The sequence below is a fragment of the Solanum dulcamara genome, chromosome 3, assembly GCF_947179165.1.
Source record: "Solanum dulcamara chromosome 3, daSolDulc1.2, whole genome shotgun sequence".
NCBI classification, from domain to species: Eukaryota; Viridiplantae; Streptophyta; class Magnoliopsida; order Solanales; family Solanaceae; genus Solanum; species Solanum dulcamara.
The window spans coordinates 1071608-1077747 of NC_077239.1; positions in this window are offsets into that span (position 1 = coordinate 1071608).

Sequence of the window (6140 nt, forward strand, 5' to 3'; positions counted from 1 at the left end):
AATAAATTATTTTTAATTTTCTAAATTAAACAAATAAAATTGGGGAGATCTTAACAATAAATACTTTAGAACCTTATGAAAGTTGAGCCTCCGTTTGACATTTTGTCAAATCAAAGCAAGGAAACAAAAAAAAAAGTGAAAAAAGAAGCCTTTTTTTCTTATAAACTTTATTGCTAGAATTAAAGCACTACACGACTCAAACACATAATGATGTGATTTAAATTAGGTCGAAAAATCTAATTAGAAACCTTTTACTTGTTTGATTATGATATTTTTTATCACATTTTATAAACTTAGATTAAAAAATTAAGGGACGACTATATATTAAATAGGAGATTAAACTTAAAAGTAAGAGCATGTTTTGATTGATTTTTGGCATATTTTTATCGTTTTGACTTAAAATAAATGTTTATATTCACTTTCTAACTTTATCCAAATACTTCAAAAACTGCTTGAAAGTTATTTTGACTTAAAACACCTAAAATAACCAATCCAAATGGACACTAAGAAACTTTTTACATAAAATTGTAGAAAGTTCATCCATTTGCATAATTAAAATTATTTTTTAGTGTATATATACTAGATATTGATTCCTCTTTAATTTCTTTATATGTTTATCTTATATATTTTGAACCTTCTAAGTGAAAGTCCTAATTCCACCACTATTTGCATAAACTTATAGAAAAAAAATATATATCGTTATTTTATTTTATTTAAACACGACTCAAAGTAATGGCATATCAATTTTAAGGAAAAACTGCATAAATTGGACCTATTAGGCAAAATATTTATTCACATTATACCCAACTCAAACTATTTACCCTGATTAGACCCACGACCTAAACTATTTACGCAATTGCCCCATTGTTCTATTCACTAAACCACTATTTTTTTTATCTTTGATATAATGGTGTCTATATACTCTAATTATATCAAACAATAATTGAACAATCTTTTCATTGAGACACTGCGTGTTATATGTATACTACAATGGTATCAAGGAGTAACTGAATTGTGTTTTCACAGAAAAATTGTTTCTTCCTCTTTGATAACATTAGAGTATATATGTATATATATTCCGATGTATCAAATAGTAAACATGAATTAACAGTTAAAAACAAAGAGATATGAAAGTAAGGGAGTAGCCGTTTCCACAATCGTAACCACTGGCCCAACACTTTCTTTTGCAGGCTTTTACCTTGGTTATGGCCCAATTTGGAGAAACAACAGCCCATTTCACATACATATGCCCAAATAGAAAAAGGCCCAATTTATCATATTCATAATTCAATTATTGAAAGTATCTATTATAAAATATTTTTTAAAATTTATAACTTTTTTTCACAAGAGATCTTTTAATAAAATAAAAGAACTTTTTGTTTCAAAAATATCAAATTTCAACTACTTATAAGACATTATTTCCTCAAAACCTATTACTTTTCTCTTATATATGATCTATCTATTGAGATTATTGTGCACTTATCAAAAAATATTTAACAAGTCGTCAATAACTCATGTTATTTTAATTTAAATAAGTGAATATAATCTTCTAAATTACGAATAGTTGAAACACAACGAAAAATAACAAAGAGTCATTTTGAAAATGTAATTTCCACATAGCTAATATACCTGAAAAAAAATAATCGGAATTCAGCAAAGTGATATTGTTTTAGAAGTTGACACATTTATTATTTAAAATTAAAATCCTCAACTTTTTTTTTTCTTCCTGTTTTTAGTGGTGACAGAAAACGTATAAAGCAAAAATAAAAGACGTAACAGCTAGAATTGAGTAGTAATAAAGAAAGCAGATGATTCGTCATCTCAAATTGTTGGATACAAATTTTGATTATTATTATTATTATTATTATCTTCGTGTTAATTTATTTGTTTTTATTTTAAATTTTTATTTAATAAAAATATTTTTTAAATAATTTTTTACGTGTCATATTTAAGATTATAATTTCTTGTGCTCTGATTTCTGTTATTATCTATTATTTTCTATACTTTGATTACTCTATTTTATTCCTGTTGTTCTCGTTATTTGCTTTTTCATATATGCCTTATCTAGCCTCTTTTATGCTTTTATTGAGCCGAGGGTTTTTCGGAAACAGTCGTCCTACCTTGGTAGGAGTCAGGTCTGCGTGCACTTTACTCTCCCCAGACCTCACGCTGTGGAATTTCACTGGATTGTTGTTGTCATATTTAAGATTATAATATTTATATATCCTTAATAAAATTATAAAATTTATTTTCTTTATTTTTTTAAATTTATATCAAATTAAAAATAGAATAAATAAATTGAAATCGAGAGAATATTTTTTTTTTAAAAAAAGTTTTGGAAGTGATAGGTGGCAATCAAAGAAGAACTAAAATTTGACACGTAATATGACTGCTTCTGTAAGACTTCATTTATTCTATGGACGGTATTGTTTTAGTGCCACCGATATTATTTCGAATGTTAAAACGAAATAAAATAATGAGATATCATTTCTTTTGGCTTTTACCGAAGGAAGTAAGGTTGGGTATGGTATGGTACCGTGCGGTATTTAAAATTTTGGTATGGAAATTTTAATAGTAGATTTTTAAATTTTATATATTATTATCATATTAATTTAATTTGATATTTTAAAATTTAATCTCGGTAATTTACGATATGGTAAATCGATAATTGTAATTTGTTCAATTTTGACTAATATATACTCGTATAATAGAGTATTATGACTTCGACAATTTAAATAAATAGATTTTTTAGGAATCACATAGTATAGAGGGTTAATTACCATTTTTTGTACTCTTTTTCAATTTACAGAAATCCCCTTAAAATTAAACATGATAATTCGGATACATTAATTCAGTAATTCGGATACATTAATTAGAGTTTTATGTATCAGCAGATAACATTTAAAGCATGATGCATTGAACATAGAAATAATTTATGAATCAGAATTAATATATCCGAATTACCGAATTAATGTATTCGGATGAAAATAAGGGATTTTTGAAATATTTTGAAATGGATGGGAGTAATGAAAATATGATAAATAAAGAAGTGTAATTAGGTTATTTTTCCTTTAAATAAATGTTTCAATTGTATCATACTAACACATTACACATGTAGAAATATATATTCAAAAGAAAGTACAAATAACTCCTTTTGTTAATCAATTACATTTTAAATATTTTTCAATCAAAATAGAGTAGTCAAAATTTCTAGTTCTAAACATTTAGTTTATACTAATACTAGGTTGCATATATTGTTAGTATTTTAATAATATATATGTTATTTATGTAACTATATATTTCAATATAATGTTCAATATTTCGGTATGTTATTTCTAAATATCAAATACTATATCGAATATCAAAAATATTTAATATGTACATCATATACCATACTATATATATATATATATGTGTGTGTTTTATTTTGTCCGTCTCATTTCAAATTTTAAGAGTTAATTATATTTATATGTTTTTGAAAGTATTTTAATTATTGTAAATTTATAGTCTCTCTTTTAGCTTTAGTTGAAAAGTGTATATATATATATATATATTTCGTTTCAATATATGTATTTAATTTATTATGATAATTAAAAGATTTGACGTTTGAAATTTAAACGGTGCTACACAAATTGAATAAAAGAAGTATATGACTATTTTTGAATGATTGGATTAAGATTATCTTCCATAAGATTTACTATATTGATAACTATTTAAAATTCTCCAATTAATTAATTAATTTATCATTAATACCAGTCTTCATCGTACTTTTTTTTTCTGTTTAACTATATTCAGATGACGTATAATTATTTTAACAAAATGTTATATTCGAAATATTAACTAACAGAATTATATGGTGATTAAGACCTCATTCCTATCTTCTACAAGTCCTCTCAATAAGGTCATAACCATGTAATTAATAAATAAACAAACCAAAAGAGAAAATAAATTTATATAATATTCACTTTTTTTGTAACTAATTATATACTATAGCTAATAAACATTGTTTCACATGGTTTCACAGAGGCTAATAAGGTTACAGATTATCTAGTTAAATTTATTTTGAGCAACGATATTTGATATTTTTTATAATATCAATCGACAAATATTCGTTGGAGCTAAAGATCATTTTCAATTAGATAAGAGTCAAATGCTTTTTATAAAGCTTTAATACGATAAAATAATTTTTTTTGTTAGTTAACCGTATAAGTCGTTCTTTTGCAAAAGTTGAAAGGTTTATTAGGTCTATTATTTTTTCTACGAAGGATAATTATTTTTTTAAAGGTAAGCTAACGCCTTCCTATAATTACCTCATGATATTACTCCTTATAATTACAAATTTACAACCAAACCACTAACTTTCTCTTCTTAGGAAAAAAAACACCAAAATTTGAAGAAATTTGATAAGTGAAGTAGAACCATATTATAGAGGACATAAACATGGCCCAACTACCTTGTATGAAAAAGGAAAACAAAATAGTCAATGATAAAAAAATGTCATGATACATGTCCTATAAAATTTTAGTAGTAGTAAATTGGATTTTTCATACTTTTAACAAAATACTTCAATGCAAATCTTGAAAACTAAAACTACTTTCCTAGTCATATGAGTAGCCCCATCCTAAATAAATACTCTACTTTCTTGTCATAACCTAATTAATGACAACAATTAATTGCAATTATGGAGATCTAATTACACATTTCAGGTTCCAAAAGAAAAAAAACGAATCTATTAATTACCCCCATTAAAAAAAACGAATCTATTAATTACCCCCATTAACTTATTAATACCATTTTTCAAAAATTCAAAAAATTATACTCATTAAATAACTTCACATTCATCCCTTCACTAACCTCTATTACTTCCTCCGACTCATATTAGTTGATCACTTTTCATTTTATACAATGCTTTAGAAATCTTAAATAAAAAGATAATTTTACTAATTTACACATTTAAAAACTTCTTGAAACTTTACAAACAAATGTGAACGCTTTAAAAATGAATTAATTGCAAGAATAATATATAGAAAAAAAGTAATGAATGCTTTCTTGATTTAATAAAGTGGGCAATTAATATGAGACAATTATTTTTAATATAATAATCAACTAATATGAAACAGAGTGAATAATTAAATAGCCACCTCAAACAAGAAAAATAGGTAATTTCTTTCTTTATTTGTTTAGATATGATAAAGAAGATGAATTAATACTTGTGCTAATAGAAATATTGTGTATCCAGTTAATTCAATAAATTAGTCAAGATTTATGCAATGTATTGCAAGAAGTTACTCCCACTATTTCCTATTAAATGAATTTTGATTTTTTTTCATAATTCCAAATAAATAAATTGTTCAAAAAGTTCAATGTTTGAATATTTTCTATTTTTGCCTTTTTTAAATATTTTTTAGGTGATAAGTTCTAGAGAGTTAATTGCTGATATTTATGATTTTACTTTTAATTATTTTTATTTTCAAGAATAGTTTGACAATAACAAAAAAATAAAAGTGGAAAACGATATTTAATTTATGCCCTAAACTATTTTTCTTAATAGATATATATTGACTCACAAATTCACTTAATATAGACTAGAGAAAATATTGCTTAAATCTATTTTAGATTACTAATCAATATTACTAAATAATTTGCTTAGATTTACCTTTAAGTGATTTAATTATATAAATATACCATATACATAGAACTTAAAACACTAAAATAAAGTATAAGAGAGATCGAAAAATGATGTAGTACAATTCTAGACGAATTCAAAGTCATGATATGTACCAAGTTCATCCAAACATAACATTTATAACGCAAAACATAAATTTATTAATAAAATTTTATTATTATGATAAATAAATAATAACTTTAAAATATGACGAATTTTAATAGAGGGGACGGTGATGAACTTGGAAATTTGTTTTAATTATAAAACCCAAAACCAAAAAGCCCATTAATATGCATTATTTTCTGGGAAATAAATAAGGAAAAAGACAAAATTTGTTAAAAAAAAAAGGAAAAACAATAATGTATTTTTGCATGAAGAACTCGAAAATAAAGGCTTAATAAAACTATATAAGACGCTTGGCAGAGAATATTGCAACCATTTCTCACCAATTGACTCTTCTCTTTTTTTTCTTTCT